Raw genomic sequence first — 18,515 nt, 5'->3', positions numbered from 1 at the left:
AAAAAACGTATTTGCGCCCTGTTGCTTCTTATTCTAAATAATAATAATAATACTTTATTTCAGACCAAAGTATAAGTCCATATTGGGTTAGTACAACAAGACAAGACAACATTCAGAATAAAAAACAAAACAAAATTATATTAAAAAAATCAATAACTAAAAATAAAATTAAATAGAATAAAAGTAAATTCAATAATCAAAAAAAAAATTAAAAAATTCAAAAAAATTTAAAAATTAAAAAAAAAAAAAAAACAATGCGTGATAGAATTACAATTATCTAATGTGCGACAAGATATAAAGCACAACACGAGCATATTGTTTTACATATATAATTAAATTCATTTACTTACGCCGTTTTATTTTCCATATTAGATTTTTTAAATTAGATATGCACTTTTTATCTTAGCCAAAAGGCCGAGAACATTGTTAAATAAAACATGTGTCACTCGTTTGAAATTGGTCAATAACCTTGTAAATTCAACTTTACGACATAAGAAATAAGAATGATATTCAGTTGTGATTATGGTTGATAATGTTTCTCTACTCGACAAGGCGAAGTCTTCGGAAGAGAATTTTGTCTCTCGTAGTGCGCATGTTAGGGTAATCGAGAAAATACTCGATGTAGACATTATCTCTCTCTCTCGTCAAGAGATATCTCGTTGTATGCATGCTAGGCCGGCTGGTGTATTGAAGTTTATCTTTAGTAATCGCTGTGTATTTATTCTCCGGTATTATCATGGTGAAAGAGTCTGGCTTATTTGAGTCGTGAGGCACGGGCAATGGAATATTATGATATATGTAGATAGAATTCCTGAGGGGCAACTAGCGGAATTTGTAATACAAATACAACCTTAAAATTAAGATAGTAACAAATTAACTTAGACATATTTATAATAGAGTATATTGAACTTAAATCTAAACTTACTGCTAATTCCATATTGTTTGGCAAATGCCTATAGCTATCGACAAGCTCTTGAAATAATTGTTTCGGTGTTATGATAGACGGATGCAGAGTATTCATATTACAAAAGAGAATAGCATTAATTAAATCTTCTAATTGAAATGATAAGTTAAGGATTGAAGATCCTAAATTACTTAAAATAGAATTTATTTCTGAGGTTAAAATTAATTTATTTAAATTAGCAGACATATTTTTCATTGATAAAGAGAGCTTGTCAATGGCATCGAATAATACTATCTTCATTAGTTTTAAGTTTATGAAGAGAATAATTATAAGAAGAGATCACCGACGATGTGACAAGAATATTCTGTTTAACTAATGAAGCTAATTCTTTATTATTATTTTGTATTGTATTTATTGCATTGTCATATTTTACAGCGTCATTTTGATCTAAAGTACCAAAAATCTGCTTGAAAATTGTATCCATACCACCAATCCATGCGCCACGTTTTATTTTGTCCAATATGTGAGAAATAGAGGAATATTGCTTATTGATATCGTGGTACCGTGTGGTTAGCGGGTTAAGCATATTGTAGCATTCCGAGTTATCAAGAGCATCTGTTTGTTGACAGAGATGTCTAACGGTAACTAAAACGGACAAAATGTTTTCTATATGCAGTTTGATGTTTGATATGTTAATTGGCTTCAATCCACTGAGATAGCCATTATTAATTTTCAATTTGCCTACATAATCAAAATAGATGCCGGGACTGGGAGAGATCGAGTGGACAAAGCTTGGTGTTGCTGACGCGTGTGGATACCAGCAAATGATATAACTGGAATGAAATGGAAATAATAGTCTTATAATCTAATCTTATAAAATAATAAATGATTGTATAAAGTTACTAGTATTACATAATAAAATAGAATAACAAAGGAGAATTAGAAGAAGTTTCAATATTTTCTGCTAATTTTAATTCGTCAAAATGATCAAAATGTTTGACGTGGCTTCTATTTATCAACACAGAAAGAGTTTTGTTTCCATGGACTTTAACAACTTTAAATGGACCTTTCCAAATAGGTGACAAGGCTTTTCGAAGTCGCAGATGATTCTTGAGATAAACATAATTGCCTACTTTATACTGAATCTTTCTAGATTTATGATCATAATAAGTTTTAGAGGATTCTTTAGATCTTTGAATACATTCGAAAGCTTTTTCACGAGAAAACTTAAGTCGGTGTTGGAGCATTTTAACGTAGTCTGGATAAGTATATATATGGTTGTACATCTTTTTGTTGTTATTACTACTGTTTGTTTATTTTTTGGTGTACAATAAAGAATATATTATTATTATTATTATTATTATTATTATTATAGTTCTTTATTATAAATTGAATCTGGAATGAAAACTTTGTGTCCAAAAAGTAATTCATACGGCGTATAATGCGTTGTGCAATGTACAGCGGTATTGTAGGCTAGCATGGCTGTAAAAACATAACGAGGCCAATTGTCTTGGTTTTCATTAATATAAGATTTAACGTATTCCTTAAGAGTAGAATGTGACCTTTCTAATGCTCCTTGTGTCTGTGGATGATAGGCGTTGATCACAACTGTTTTATTTTTAAGAATGAACATGTCTTTTTGAAAAGGTCGGCAGTAAAATTTGTTCCCTGGTCTGTCAAAATAGTTTTTGGAATACCAAACAATGAAATGAAGTGTAGAAGACAGTCACACGTTTCTTCAGCAGAAACACTACGAAGAGGATACGCTACAGAGTATTTTGTGAGATCATCTTGCAGAGTCATTGTGTACTTAAGTTTTGCCGTTCCTGACTCTGGTAGAGGACCAACGATATCGAGGGCTATTCTTTGGAGGGGGCCATTGGAGGTAGTAGTTATTTGCATTGGAGCTCTATTAACCTTTCTCAGAGCTTTATTCTCTTGACATAAAGAACAGCTTTTAACATAATTCTCTACATCTTGTCTCATACCTTTCCAATAATATCTTTCTTGTATTCTTTTAAGCATTCTGACGGAGCCTAGATGACCAGCGATTGGTAAGTCATGATTTTCTCCTAAAATCTTTTTATTTCACTAGGAGTTGGATAAATATTATAATATTATCATGCTATATGTTGTATTTGTATTACAAATTCCGCTAGTTGCCCCTCAGGAATTTTATTGGCAGAACAAATTTAGTCCGTGATTTAGGTGTATATTTTGATAGCAAAATGTTAATGTCTTCTCATATTGATATAATTAGATCCAAAGCACTAAGAAATCTTGGTTTTGTCATACGAACCTGTAGTCCCTTTAAAGATCCTCTTAGCTTCAAAATAGTTTATTATGCATACGTTAGAAGCATCTTAGAATACGCTGCTCCTATATGGTCTCCAAGGTATGATGTTTATATAAAACGCATTGAAAGTGTACAAAAGAAATTTGTTCATCACCTTAAATTTAAGTGTAAAAAAGCCGATATAAGTAATGAATACGTAGATATCTGCCGAGCTTATAACCTTCTGACGTTAACGGAACGTAGGGAGGTATTAGACATGGGGCTTTCGTGGCCGCATCAACTGCCCGGAACTTGTTGAACGCATTATACTAAACAACCCTTCACGGCGCACAAGACACACTGCTTTATTTTATGTCCCGAACTGCTCCACCAACTATGCACAGAATTCTATACTTACAAGATTACCTAACTCATACAATTTGAAATTTCAAAACGTAGATATTTTCAATGGTTCAAAAAATATTTTTCAAAACAAAATAAAACAACAGTTCTTTAAAAAAATTAATCAAAACTACAACAAATATATATAATTCATATATATTTCATAAATATTTATATAATGTTCACTATTGTTATTATCATTATTATATATGTTATATTTCCTTCCATATAGAGTTAATTATAGAGTTAATTGTTTTTAAATTATCCTTCCCAGGGGTATTTATAGGTTTAATATGATACAAGTTTGTTTGTTTTTTCTTGTGTTTTTCCTTTTATTTTATTTTTTCACGTTTGTTAATTTAAATTTTAAACGGATGGATGGTCGTAATTGGCCTTTTTGATTATATTTCATTCTTGTTTGTTTTATATTTTTTTCTGTGCTGTATACCATCCCTTATAAGTAAATAAATAAATAAATAAATATATGAATGGTCATATTAATATCATGAAATAAGTAAGTAAGGATGTTATAAATTTTTATAAATGAATTACTTTCAAATGGTTTTTTAGCGGATGGAGCACAGCCTCAGGATGGCGATTCACCACAGGGATGCCGCCGTCATTGAGGGTGTGCTCGAAATGTTAAAATTGTAGCACACCTTACTTGTAGGAATAAATTGTATAAGGAAAAAACTTAGGAGTAAGAAAAAAAAAAAAAAAAAAAAAAAAAAAAAAAAAAAAAAAAAAAAAAAAAAAAAATTACTAATAATAACATAGGTTAAGTGTATATTGTAAGTAGGCCAAGTAGGCCATAAGTGTACATATACGTTAGCTAGACAATAAGTATACATATATTATAGATAGCAAGTAAGTGTATATATAAACATAGATAATAATAATTATTATAATAGTGACAACAATAATTAAAGTAAGGCGCAATATAATTCTATGTCTTTTTGCATGTAAGATATCAATTAAGTTTAGCATAATTTTGGTCGGTGGACTCACGTCTGCATTAGGGATACTAAGATAGAATAATTAGGTCTCTTAGTGTAAGCTGCAGTAGTGTAACAAGTAAACGATCAGTAATAAAACTTAAAATCGGAATAACAAAAGCATGGGCACTTTAAGCCTGTGGACATAACTTTATTTAAAAAAAAAAAAAAAAAAAATGGTTTTTTAAAATCAGATATTCCATTTCATTTATGTTATTATCATTCTCTTCTAATATATGATTTTTTACTAGTTTCAGGGTTTGGAAAATCTCTGGATAAGAGCTTTCGTTAAAATGGTGAACTTTCGTATAAATCATCTAAGTATCTTTATTTTTATATTGTACTTTATTAAAGGAGTAAAGCTGTTTCTCGCAATACATGACTTCATTTGCATTTTCAATACTATTTAAGATATCTTGAACGTAAGGATTTGACTCGTCTAAGTCGATAGATGTTGGGACTAAAATTATTTTGCATTGAGATTTGAGTAACGATTCATTATGTTCAATTATTTTAGTGTCATATTGTATATTTTTACTAGCACTTTCTTTCAGGAATTTCGAATAATCTGCGTTTGATATTTTTATACTTTCAGTTTCTTCAGAAGAGTTAGCATTAGAAGAAGTAGAAGGATTTAACAACTCTAGGTCAGAATTTATGTCATTAAGGTCGGTATGCTCTTGTTCGACTGGGATATTAATAGTTTTAAGATTAGGATGTGAAATATTTTGATTGGGAACCGAAGGATAATCAATAGGCATAGAAACAGACTTTTCGTGTATATCTACGTTTTGTGTTGGAGGATCATTAGCAGAGGGAAGAAGTAGCGGATCTAACTGGGAAGATAATTCAGGAGATGGAATATCAAGACTATCGAAATCAAGGTTTAAATCTCCACTTTGTGGACTAAGATTTATTCCTTCAATATCTATGAGAGAATCATTTGAATCAGAGGAATTGTTAGGATTTGGGATATCTTCAGAATAGTGCATCGGCTACAGAATTAAGTTTTCCTTTACGATAAATAATATCATAATCAAACTCTTCGAGTTTTAGTCTCCATCTCTGGAGCTTACTGCTTGGATCTTTGTGATTGAATAACCATTTTAAAGGACGATGATCTGTGATAATTTGAAACTTTCTTCCATATATATATGGACGGAAGGTTTTGCAACCAAAGATGATGGCCAATAATTCCTTCTCCGTCATGCTGTAATTAGATTCGCTCTTATTTAAAGTGCGCAAGGCAAAAGCAATTGGTTTGTCCTTGCCAATTGGACCCTGAGATAAGACAGCTGCGATAGAATAGTTAGAGGCGTCACATGTTAAAACAAAAGCTTTAGTAAAATCTGGATAACAGAGTATAGGAGCAGTGGTTAATTTATGTTTCAAGGAATCAAAAGCAAGTTGTTGTTGGTTCTCCCATTTAAAGGGAGTATCTTTACGAAATAGGATTACGTAAAGGTTTTGCAATTTTAAAAAAATTAGAATGAAACGGCGATAGTACGAGACTAATCCTAAGAAAGATTTGATGTTCTTAGGAGATTCTGGTGTGGGGAATTTTGTTACTGCTTTGATTTTTTCTGGATTGGGTTTCACTCCCTCTTCTGTAATAATGTGGCCCAGATATCCTACTTCTCTTCTCAAAAACTCGCACTTATCTGGTTGGAGTTTGAGATTAAATTTGCGTAACTTCTGAAATACTAATCTTAGGTCTTCTATTTGAGATTGTAAATTATGAGAGTAAATCACAATATCATCTAAATACACAAAACACCTAATGCCTTGAAGCCCCGAAAGTGCAGTATTCATTAGCCGCTGGAAAGTGGCTGGTGCATTTTTTAGCCCAAAAGGCATTCGAGTAAACTGATAATGTCCATTAGGAATATTAAACGCAGTTTTGGCTGCATCTGCTGGATTCACGGGAATCTATAGCGCATTTAAAACTGTTTAACATATCTGATCCGATTATTCGGCGACCCACTCGCCATCGCCAGTCTTCGGAGGCGTCTGAACGGCCTCCGCCGTGGTCTCAGGCACTGCGGTAGACTGAGTACCGCGCGCCTTTTTTCGTTTGCCGCGAGAGAGAGGGGGCGTTGGCTTCACCGTCTCAGCCGTCCTGTCCACTGTCACTGGTGGACTGGGTTTTCTGGGTGGTGGCAGACGTATAATCACATGTGGTACATACATATAATCGCGCCTCTTTCCCGTAAGGGTAGGCAGAGACCACTTCTTTCCACTTGCTACGATCCTTACATACTTCTTTCGCTTCGTCCACTTTCATTATTCCCTTCATACATGCTCTTCGGTTTAGGGTACTCTTGACCTGGCCTTTTTTCAATACGTCCCTCATATGGTCTCGGAACGTCCGCCTAGGTCTACCCCTTCCAACCCTTCCATCCACACTTGCCTTATACACTTTTTTCGTCAATCGTTCTTCACCCATTCTCTCTACATGGCCAAACCATCTAAGCATACCTTTCTCAATTTTTGAAACTACATCTTCTTTCAGACCACAACGTTTCCTTATCTCACTATTTCTTATCCTGTCACTCAGTCTAACTCCTATCACACTTCTTAACGCTCTCATCTCAACTGCATTTATTCTGCTTTCATGTTTCTTCTGCCATACCCAGCTTTCACTTCCGTACATGAGTGTCGGAACCAACACCCCCTCATGCACAGCCAAACGAGCCTTGTTAGACACCTTCCGACTGTTCATAAAGGAGTTCAAAGCTCCATTCACCCTCTTTCCTGCATACACTCTTCTTTCAATATCACTCTGACACTTTCCGTCTCTTGTTAACTTTGAACCCAGATACACAAACTCATTCACCTGTTCAATTTGTTCATAAATATATTTATAAAAATATTATGTATATACGTAAATAGGCATTAGTTTATTAGCTGTAGTAATCGACATGTCTTAAATAATGTAACACCCAGGAACGGCCACATACTAACGTTTCGTAAATAAAAGCTTAGAAAAATTCGTTCCTTTATTAGAATGACTATTACCACCCAAACCATCAAGTAAACTTTGTGTAAAAAAGTTTATTACGATATCAATGAATGCTTTATCTATGAAAAGGCATGAAATTGAATTACGCTTCACCAGGCTATCTTTACAACCGCTCTGGTATAGTGGTGCGAATAGTCCCTTAAAACACTGACGGTTAGCGGGTTCGATTCCCGCTCGGGATGGATATTTGTATTTATTTGTAGAAATATTTCTTTCCGATTTGGATGTCTGTCTATCCTTGTAGGTCACCCCACCGTGACTCTGCCAGAACGTTAAACTGTCGGTCCCGGTTGTTATGCCCAGCAGTGGGATGTTACAGGCTGAATGCAGACTATCCATAGAGATTCATAAGATATAGTTTCAAATATTGTAAGCATGTGGTGGCATGTGGAGGATTCAGCACAAACGATTGACTGTCTTGTGTATGTTCTGGTCTTTTCATGGTCATGCTGTGAATTTTGTTTACTTTTTCGTATAACGAGATTAATTTTGGAAAAGACTACCGAAAGTTTTTACTCGGGCTTTTTTCCTCTCGATCACAGAATGGAGGGTCCACTAGGTTAACTGATTTGTTGTAATATTTAATAAAGCTAATATATAAAGACAATATCTACTGAGCCATTAGAGATAAGAAAACAATAAATTTTTTGTTATTTATTGCATAGCACTATGTACATTAACTAAGTTAGTAATGTAGGTAAACTACGTGATGCTAATAGTTAGTTGATTTGTTACTATCTTTTTTTTTAAACGAAGAAAAACTTTTTTGATAGACGCTATGTGTGTATGTAATCACCTCATGGCGAAATAAATAATTTCATTTCGTTCAAAATTATTCGTTGGTAACCCCTATATAAAAATGGTCTGATATCATTTTTTTTAAACATTCCTCGAAATACTCTCATCACGCATACGCTCACTATAGACGGCGCTACGGTTCGCTTAAACCGAATATAAAAATCATCATATCAAAAATTTCGATCTAGCGGGTACATCGTTCCATAACTTAATTGGCTAGAGCGCCGACACGGTCAGTCGGAGACGCGGGTTCGAATCCCGCTGGAGCGGTCAATTTTTGATATGATATTCAAAAATGTTTAGAATTCTTAATGTGTGGGTAACACAAAAATAAAATCGTAGATATCATTTTTTTTTTTTGAAAAAGACGAGAAAAAAGTTTTAACCACCAGTGAAATTATTTTTTCATTTAATTTTCCTCGAATTTCGTTTATAATTGATTAAGATGACTTTTCCGTCGCGACTTCCGTCCCCTGGACGACGACCCGAACACCTGGAGGGGGGAGGGGCACAAGGGTCGTGATAAAGGAGTGCCTCTGTTTTAGATACAGAGCTCATAGTCAGACATAGCATCCTGATTCGGTCGAGCGTTATCGATGCGCTGACTTGTGCTAGACAAGCTACTTTTTCAAACCCTTTTTCCGTAGGTGTTCCGGGTAGGTGAGAATTGCAACTGCGTAAACATGAATTTCATTTAATTCTAACCCCTCTATCTTATCCAAAAAATAATATAGCATTGATGGAAAAATGCAAAACCAAATATAAGTTTTCAGGGGACTATTACCGATATTTGTCTTGTTCTTGGTGATAATTATATGAGTATAATTGTGATATCCTAATTTCTAATAATATATTTTATTACCAATATTTGATATTGGTACTAATTAATTTTAATGTTAATAATTGAGACTAACATCACTTCGCGCCAAAAAACTCATGTGTTTTGCCCATAGTCACCACGCTGGGCAGGCGGGTCGGTGGCCACAGGGCTGGATTTGTTGCACCAAAGACGCTGCTGCCCGTCTTCGGCCTCTGTACTTCAAAGCCAGCAGTTGGATGGTTATCCCGCCATCGGTCGGTTTTTTAATTTCCAAGGTGGTAGTCGAACTGTGTTATCCCTTACGACACCCATAAGAAGAGGCGGTGGCAAAATTCTTTACTGTCGTAACCACACAGCAAAAATTAAATGATAAAGAATAAATGGTCGAACAGGGTCAGATAGTTTGCGTTTTTTATCGTCACTAATAAATCTTAAATGTTCACATCTTCAATATCAAGTCATAACTTAATTGTAGCTAAGTTTGCTACATATTATATTCACTATAGTCTGCAGTGTTTTAGTTTTTCTACATTTACTTTAACCAACTTAATTTAACCAATTATCAATAACGTCTATCATTATGTAAATAGACATATAACTTCCTCGACTTGATAAAGTTCGCTCACCAGTCATAAACTATTAGTTGTCTACCTATCTACGAACAAAGTCCAGCAGTTTGTGAGGCGATACATTCTTAGAGAATTTAAGTTTAAGTAATAATAAGAGAAAACATTAGTTACAATTATAAAATATCGATTTATGACATGATATACTAAACGACCTGGTTCGGTTTTACACGTGTTGCTAATAGCTACAGTACTGCTACTCTTCACTTCATCCAAACACAGTCCACTGCTGGACATAGGCCTTCACAAGTTCGCGCCAAAATGGCGTAAACTCTTGTGTTTTGTCCATAGTCACCACGCTGGGCAGGCGTGTTGGTGACCGCAGGACTGGCTTTGTCGCACCGAAGACGCTGCTGCCCGTCATCAGTCTGTGTTCTTCAAAGCCAGCAGTTGGATGGTTATCCCGCCATCGGTCGGTTTTTTAAGTTCCAAGGTGGTAGTGGAATTATGTTATCCCTTAGTCACCTCTTACGACACCCACGGGAAGAGAGAGGGTGGCTATATTCTTACTGCCGTAACCACGCAGCATACTGCTACACAGCTTGATTTTTTACACAGCCTATTATACTTCTGGACAACACAACTTTCCAATTATGAATAGTTTTAAAGTTTAAATATTACAAAGAAAAAACAAATCTTTATTATAATATGAACAAACATAATAAATTACTTTTTCACAAAATAAACAAAGTCAAACATACATCCAGCACGAAGCCACAATAAGAATATTTTGTAATAATTACCTACTAAGACATATTCGATAAAATTTATTGATGTCGAGGTAAGAGACGGTCTTTGGTTGCGACTTATCGTCAAGTCAAAGCCAAATTAGATCAGGGACCTAGAGGTCAAGTGACTACCGAATATAATCAGACGAGTTTTTTGTAAAAAAAAATTATTTTTATTTTAAAAGTTAGTTTCTTGTATGAAAATATTATAAAATTTTACTTATAATAGAAATAAGTAAATAAACTGTAGAGCCAGTTATAATCATAATTATATCTAATTAATTAGGTACTATTTTATGATTTTTTTTTAAATTATTGATGCTGTTTTTTACAGCAGATCTTTGAAACTTCCTAGATTGTCACTGATGTACAATTGATTTTATAAGAAAAACTTATTGCTATATACCGGGTGTATTTGGAACGCTTGAAAAGATTGAAACCTAATAACATACCATTTATATACTATATAATGCATACAACCATTTATCTCAGAAACGTTTTTTAAGTACATTTTAGGACTTAGGTATTTTGCAAACCCGCAATGTATGCATACACGCTGTACACTCACGTTGACCGCGAGACGCGCGACTAGCGGGCGGCGGCGGAGCGAAAGTACTGAACCACTTACATTTTTACATCCTTCGGGTTCGAATGAGGTGGGGTTCAAATTGTGCTCCATTCCTAGGGATGCAAATCTGGGCTCGCCTATGGGTCTCTTCGTTAAGTCGGGGCATTAAAGACGGATGCACATCTACACAATCTTCTCGCAACTTGGTAAAAACACTGCAAATCTGATTACGCATTTCGATGGCGGTATTACATTCCCGATCGAATACCCTATCCTTTACGTAACCCCACAAAAAATCTAATGGTGTTAGACCAGGTGAACGAGGCGGCCAGGCTTGAGGCCCTAGTCTGCCAATCCAGCAATTACCAAACAACTCCGTTAGACGCTCTCTTACGGCCGAACCCAATATTCAATCTATCTCTGGTTATGTCCTACTAGAGACAGAAATATCTATCTATCATTCATTTTACTGACCCAATAAACTTGTCGACGATAGGCAATCCTATCCTTCAAAGCTGTCTATCGACGAGAGGAAGGATAGCTTACCAGAGATAACAGTTCGTATGAAAATGACAGTGTAAGCGTCCCAATAATAATAGAGTTCTATCTGTCAGTAGCGTTGGTTATCTTTAGTAACAACAATATCCGATCTATAGTTTTCGGGGGATAACTAAGATTTATTAATTGAAAAAGTATTTTCTTTGTTTAAAATAAAATTAATTTCGAGTGAAAAATAATGGCAGACTCAAGTTCTAGTAGTAGTTCAAGTGATATTGCTCTTTTGCAACAATTAATTGAATAAAAATAATAAGTTTCTTGTGAAATAATACTTACTTTACTCATCTTGTGAATAAAACAAAAAATTTGGTGAATGATTGTATAATTTGCAATGATTTGTATAATTTGAATTTTGATTTGTAAAAAAAAAAATAGAAACGAAACGACGATTCAATAAAGCGTAATGGCGTCGTAGCGTCTTTTCGTGTCGTGTTAAAACGTTCCGTTACTAGATTTACCATGGATTCCATATTAAAATAATATCATTTATTATAAATTAAAAAGTCTATGTAAAAATTAATTTGTCCATATTTTTATAAAACAAGATTACTTTAATATGAATAAAATTTGTATGACAAATTTAAATACTACAAAACATCTGTGTAACATACCTGAGGCCGTCTGTGACGCTGTGTATACTGGAATGTAAGGAAGAGCTCAGGTAGCCGGTCTATCTACAGCTAACTGGAGATAGTAGTCGCCTATGCGAATTATTGGGACAACTACAAAGGATAGATAGTTAGTTATTAGCAGTCGATGATAACTACCTATCTCTATCTTTAGATTGAATATTGGGTTCGGCCGTTACTGATCTAACGACGTGTGGCGGTACACCATCATGCTGGAACCACGTTATCCGATACTCTGACTGCTAAATGAAGTAGCCGATATACATTTGCTATGCTATTTTCATCACAAGTTGTCTCAAAAAAAGCCACGAAAGCACTCGCATCGCAAGTGGAAAATTAAATTAAATATATTATTTTCAATAACTGCATATGCATTAACTCTAAGGATTTTTGTTTTTATAAATTTCATTGTATGAATCCCACAAGCACGCATGTTTTTCGTATTATGTTAGTAATTTATTTGTCAAATCCCGTGTCCCATCCCATTTGCGACTCCACTTTTAGTAGAAACTTTTTAACCGACTTCCAAAAAAGGAGGAGGTTCTCAATTCGACTGTATTTTTTTTTATGTATGTTACATCAGAACTTTTGACCGGGTGGACCGATTTCGACAAATTTTGTTTTAATCGAAAGGTGGTGTGTGCCAATTGGTCCCATTTAAATTTATTTGAGATCTAACAACTACTTTTCGAGTTATATCTAATAATGCGTTTTTACTTGACGCTTTTTTCGTCGACCTACGTTGTATTATACCGCAAAACTTTCTACTGGATGTACCGATTTTGATAATTCTTTTCTGGGTTGGAAAGGGAATATCCCTAGTTTGGTACCGTGATAAGGAAAACAGGATCTGATGATGGGATCCCAGAGAAATCGAGGGAAACTCTCGAAAATCCGTAATAACTTTTTACTGGGTGTACCGATTTTGATAATTTTTAACTTAATCGAAAGCTGATGTTTATCATGTGGTCACATATAAATTTTATCGAGATCTGATTGCTACTTTTTGAGTAATCTCTAATAACGCGTAGTTACTTGACTATTTTTTCGTCGATCTACGTTGAATTACTTGTCGATGTAATTGAAGTCGGTTTTTTTTTTTGTTTGCGAGCAAACACAATTATTAAGACCACAGATAGAGATAAAATATCTGACCGTCAGTTAGATTTTTTAGCGCGCTAAAAAGCATAGCACATTTACGTTTACTAAATGCGTGCTTTTTTAGTATGCTTTAAAAGAGCATGTTATAAGCGTATAAAAAATTGCAAATGTAAACCATCCTTTACTAGAACTCGGCATTCGACAAAGGCGACATTCGGCAAAGACGATATTCGGCAAAGACGGCATATGTTTTTACAAAAGGTCGCTGCGGCCGTGCGAATAGGTAAACTTGTTTCATTATAATGAGTGAAACTCGCCTAAATATTAGAAAACAATTTTTGTATTTATTTATTCTTTTTGTAGTACTACGTAAAGAAATTTTTATGAATGTTTAATAAAGTTCGTATGACAATGTATAAGTAAGTACCAGTGTTTATTGTTCAGCGTGCAGATTGTTTGTTACGATCAAACACCAAAAAGGCTTACGGAGCGGAAAAAAAAACCGCCATACAAAAAATCGAGAACGCGTTGTGGTCGTTTGCATAATTTGTGATTTGTGCGTTTGGTGTGTTATGTATTTCATGTGTTTTACAGTGTCCACAACGCGTTGGGGCTTTCTTTTTCGCTCAATGAGCATTTTCGAGTTTAGGGGTAACATGTACACTCATAACGAATTAGAATAATTACAAAAAATAGGAAGATTGTTATTGAATTTATTCGTAAAAACTAAAACGATGAACGACTAAGGCGATATAATCGCACCGGAGACGCAAGCGCGCGAGCGCAGCGGTGCGGGAGTACGTTGACCTCGCGCCAGCGAACTCTGTCAGCTGATGGCGCGCATGTACTTGTAGTTTTCAATACATTGCCGATTTTTCAAAACGATTATTTTAAAGCATTATCTTCAAATTTCTGTTTCATTATTTTTCCCAAACCGGATTGTACCAAGAAAAGTTTTTTTCACTTGTATCATGTCAGGTCATGCCAACACGATAGTGGTATGATAAATACCTCTTCGTTTTTTCAAGCGTTCGAAATACACGCGGTATTATGCTTATAAGGAGTTACCTATCTATATTTTAGAGATAATAATAATTGTTTATTTGCAATAACAGGGTGTTGAAGTTGTACAAGATTAACATTAGTATAGTCTAAACATGTTTTACCTTACGGTGTGCAAATATTAAATATCAATGTGATTCGATACAATATATTGTTACGAACACACAAAGAAACTAGCGCCATCTAACGGCAACCATTGAAACCACACAAAGAGACAGCATGAAAGCAAGACGAGACAACCCAAACAAGACGATGACCCCAAGGGCACTGCGACCCTGGCCCAATAGGGCCGAAAGGACATGACCCCGGAGGCGAAGCCCCGGAGAAGAAAGCCCGGGTAAAGAGGACAACCTCGAGGCCCGTACCCGGACAGACCCTCGGGCCTGTCAGAAAGACCCACACACACGAAACTCTCTACTCAATACTAGATTGCGTTAGAGGAACTACTGTGGAACTACATAAAAGTATAGTCTCGAAAACTAACCTAACCGTAACAATATTTTTAACATTTACTGTTGATTATTTATCATTGAATTATTTATAAATTATTAAATTATTTATAGATTATTAATAAATGATATAATTTCTTCCTAAAACTACATAATTAATATTACCATAATTGTAAAAAAAATTAAATTATTTATACATTATTAATATATGATAAAATTTCTTCCTAAAGCTATATAATTAATCTAATATATAAAATTCTCGTGTCGCGGTGTTTGTAGTTAAACTCCTCTGAAACGGCTTGACCGATTCTCATGAAATTTTGTGTGCATATTGGGCAGGTCTGAGAATCGAATCTATTTTTCATCCCCCTAAATGTTAAGGGTAGTCCAACCGTACATTTTTTTTAATTTTTAGGTAAATTATTTATTTATTATTTTATTATGATTTGGCGTTGAAAAATACATACAACCCTAAATTTTCACCCTACTACCACCAACCCCTATTTTTAATTCGCTTTTAGCGGCAAGACAACGTTTACCGAGTCAACTAGTATTACCATAAATTTCTTAGATGTCAAGTTTAATTAACTATCTCTAAGGTCATTAAATTAATATCCTAAATTTTGTGCAATAAAAAGTCATTAACATCGTAATACATTTTCTCGAACAGCAGATCAACATTTTTTTCTTAAACATTGCAATTGTAACGTCTTTTAAGGTATCAGGCAATGTGTTATAAATCTTTATAGCCATACAGTATATATATATATATATATATATATATTTATAAAGAGTTAGTTTTTGAAAGAGAGCGTGTAGTAATTTTTGTGTTAAGACATTTTCTAAACATAAATATATATTTTTTATTTCTGTAAGAAAAAGAAATTGGACAAAATTGCCGTCCCATAAAATTTGGCACACTGGTCTAACCTACTCATCCTAAATCCGTCTCTGCTAGGACTACTTCTTGTAATTCGATAGTCAGCTTTGTTATTAATTATTAGGTTTATTATATTTATCATTAGGTAACAAACTTATCAAACTGATTTATTGATAAAAAAAAGTAATGATTTCTCTAAAAAAAAATATACAGAACAGCATTAGTCAACTTTCATGTACCTAAATACAAGTATAGTAAATTTTTCGAGACAACTTATAAACTGCATAGCTTATAATTTGAAGATTATGTACTAACAGTTGAAGTGAAAAAATCTGACCGTTTTTACTAAAGTTCTAACAACTTGCCTAGCATATGGCCGATATAGTGAAAGAGATTAATCTGAATAAGTAGTTCGTGTTGGTGATAATGACAGTATTAATGCGGTTACTAATTACTACTTACTACTAGCCCGTTGGCGCAGTTGGTAGTGACCATGCTTTCTGGTCCGAAGGTTGAGGGTTCGATTACCCCAGCTCGAGTCTGGGTGTAATATAAATATTTATTTATATATTTATATATGTATTATTTATGTTTATCAAAAAAAAATAACTATATACCAGTCGGCTGTTACCTATAGCACAAGCATTAAGTTGCTTACTTTAGGAACAGATGACCGTGTGTGTATTGTGTAGATATTTATTATTATTATTAATTACTAAAATACATACACTATTACAATATAATACAATACACTACTACTGACGACCGCTCTGGTGTAATGGTGCGTGTGTCGTGTCGGCAGCGCCTAAACACCGACAGTCGCGGGTTCGATTCCCACTCAGAGCCTAAGCTTTCCCCTCGAAGGATTCATGCTCGGAGTGAATATTTGTGTTTATACAAATATTTATTACCGGTCTGGTTGCCAATCCTTGTGGGTGTCCCCAACGTGCCTCGGACACTACGTTAAGTTATCGGTCCCGGTTGTTATCATGTACACCTGATAACGATCGTATCATCGATCGATTATAGTAGGGAATATATCCGCCAACTCGCATTGGAGCAGCGTAGTGGATTAAGATCTGATCCTTCTCCTACATGGGGTAAGAGGGCCATGCACACACGCTCACACACACACGCTCACACACACACACACACATACACACACACGCATACACACACACGCATACACACACACGCATACACACACACGCATACACACACACACATACATACATACATACACACATCAGCCAATCGCAGTCACTGCTGGACATAGGCCTCCACAAGTTCGCGCCAAAAATGGCGTGAACACATGTGTTTTGCCCATAATCACCACGCTGGGCAGGCGGGTTGGTGACCTCAGGGCTGGCTTTGTCACACCGAAGACGCTACTGCCCGTCGTCGGTCTGTGTATTTCAAAGCCAGCAGTTGGATGGTTATCCGGCCATCGGTCGGCTTTTTAAGTTCTAAGGTGGTAGTGGAACTGTGTTATCCCTTAGTCGCCTCTTACGACACCCACGGGAAGAGAGAGGGTGGCTATATTCTTTGTTACCGTAACCACACAGCCTACAATTGCCCATATGCCCAACAGTGGGATATTACAGGTTGAAGCGAATACATTACTAGTGAGAACGTAGAATTACTTCTGCACTTCGACGGCACTCGATTTCCTCTCGCCTGCCCTCTTTCGTACTTTTAGGCTGTCGATAGGCAGGATTTAAATTTTTTATCGATTGTAAAAATTTGGTTCTTTTGCCGACCCCCTTTTACATGTCGCCCAGGGCCATGCCCTCCATCGGCCCCCCTTACGCTACGCCACTGCCCATAACCATCATCATTATCCACAGTGGAATAAAGTGTGGCGCATTAAGCTCCAATTCTTTTTCTATATAACAGAAAAGGCATTTACGCAGCAATGAGACATTATAAGCTGTCCCAATACAGTTCAGAATCTATACATATAATAAAATGGTAGGAAAGTCAAAACTGTACATTGAATATTTTTTTAAAAGAATACTTGGGGTGTGATCTAAAATCGATACCGAAGCCAAAAATATAGTTTTTAGAATTTCTGTCTGTCTGTATGTATGTCCGGGATAAACTCAAAAAGTACCGCATGGATTTACTTCAAATTTGGCACGAATATTATTAAGAAGTTGGGTCAACATATAGGCTACATATTATCATGCTATCACCTACCGGGAACGAGCAGTGAACCTTTATTTCCTCAACGCATTATGTACCAACGTGTAATCTAACGACACATTTTTGAATGTTGTTGTTATTATGTTAATAACCATGCTATATAAGCTAGCCTCACACTATAAAAATCACGCAATATAAGTAACTAAGCCGATAAACATAATTAAATGAATATAAGTAGACAAGACAATTTTAAAGCAGCGCCATCTATGAGATTTTTCTGTAGATATGAAATGTAAAGAAGAAACGGGTAAATGAATGTTATTTTAAAAGGTATAATCGTAGGTATTTTTGGTGCTGTATAGCGTTCACGCAGAAGACGTCGCGGGCAGCAGCTAGTTACTTAATAATCGTAAATATACATACTAAATAATACAGAAGATATCGTATACAATTAATAAATTAGCATACACAGTTACTGCACTATATGTACGTAAATTTGACGTTATCTTAAAATGACCTATTGTAATGCTAGACGGCGATAACACTGAGGGGG

The 18,515-nt window shown here is 35.0% G+C and overlaps 1 long non-coding RNA gene across 1 annotated transcript; it reads right to left on the bottom strand.

Annotated features, from left to right (window-relative positions):
• Positions 1-6,957: 6,957 nt before the first annotated feature.
• LOC123660320 lies at positions 6,958-13,059 on the bottom strand. The gene is made up of 3 exons (XR_006744166.1): positions 13,048-13,059; positions 12,304-12,307; positions 6,958-7,058 (listed from the first exon to the last, which is right to left on the bottom strand). It is a non-coding gene; the product is annotated as an uncharacterized LOC123660320 (long non-coding RNA).
• Between the last annotated feature and the right edge of the window lie 5,456 nt (positions 13,060-18,515).

The sequence above is a fragment of the Melitaea cinxia genome, chromosome 15 (genome assembly GCF_905220565.1).
Source record: "Melitaea cinxia chromosome 15, ilMelCinx1.1, whole genome shotgun sequence".
In the NCBI taxonomy this organism is placed as follows: Eukaryota; Metazoa; Arthropoda; class Insecta; order Lepidoptera; family Nymphalidae; genus Melitaea; species Melitaea cinxia.
Note: the sequence above shows the minus strand (reverse complement) of the source record. Positions and strands in the feature narration are given on the sequence as shown.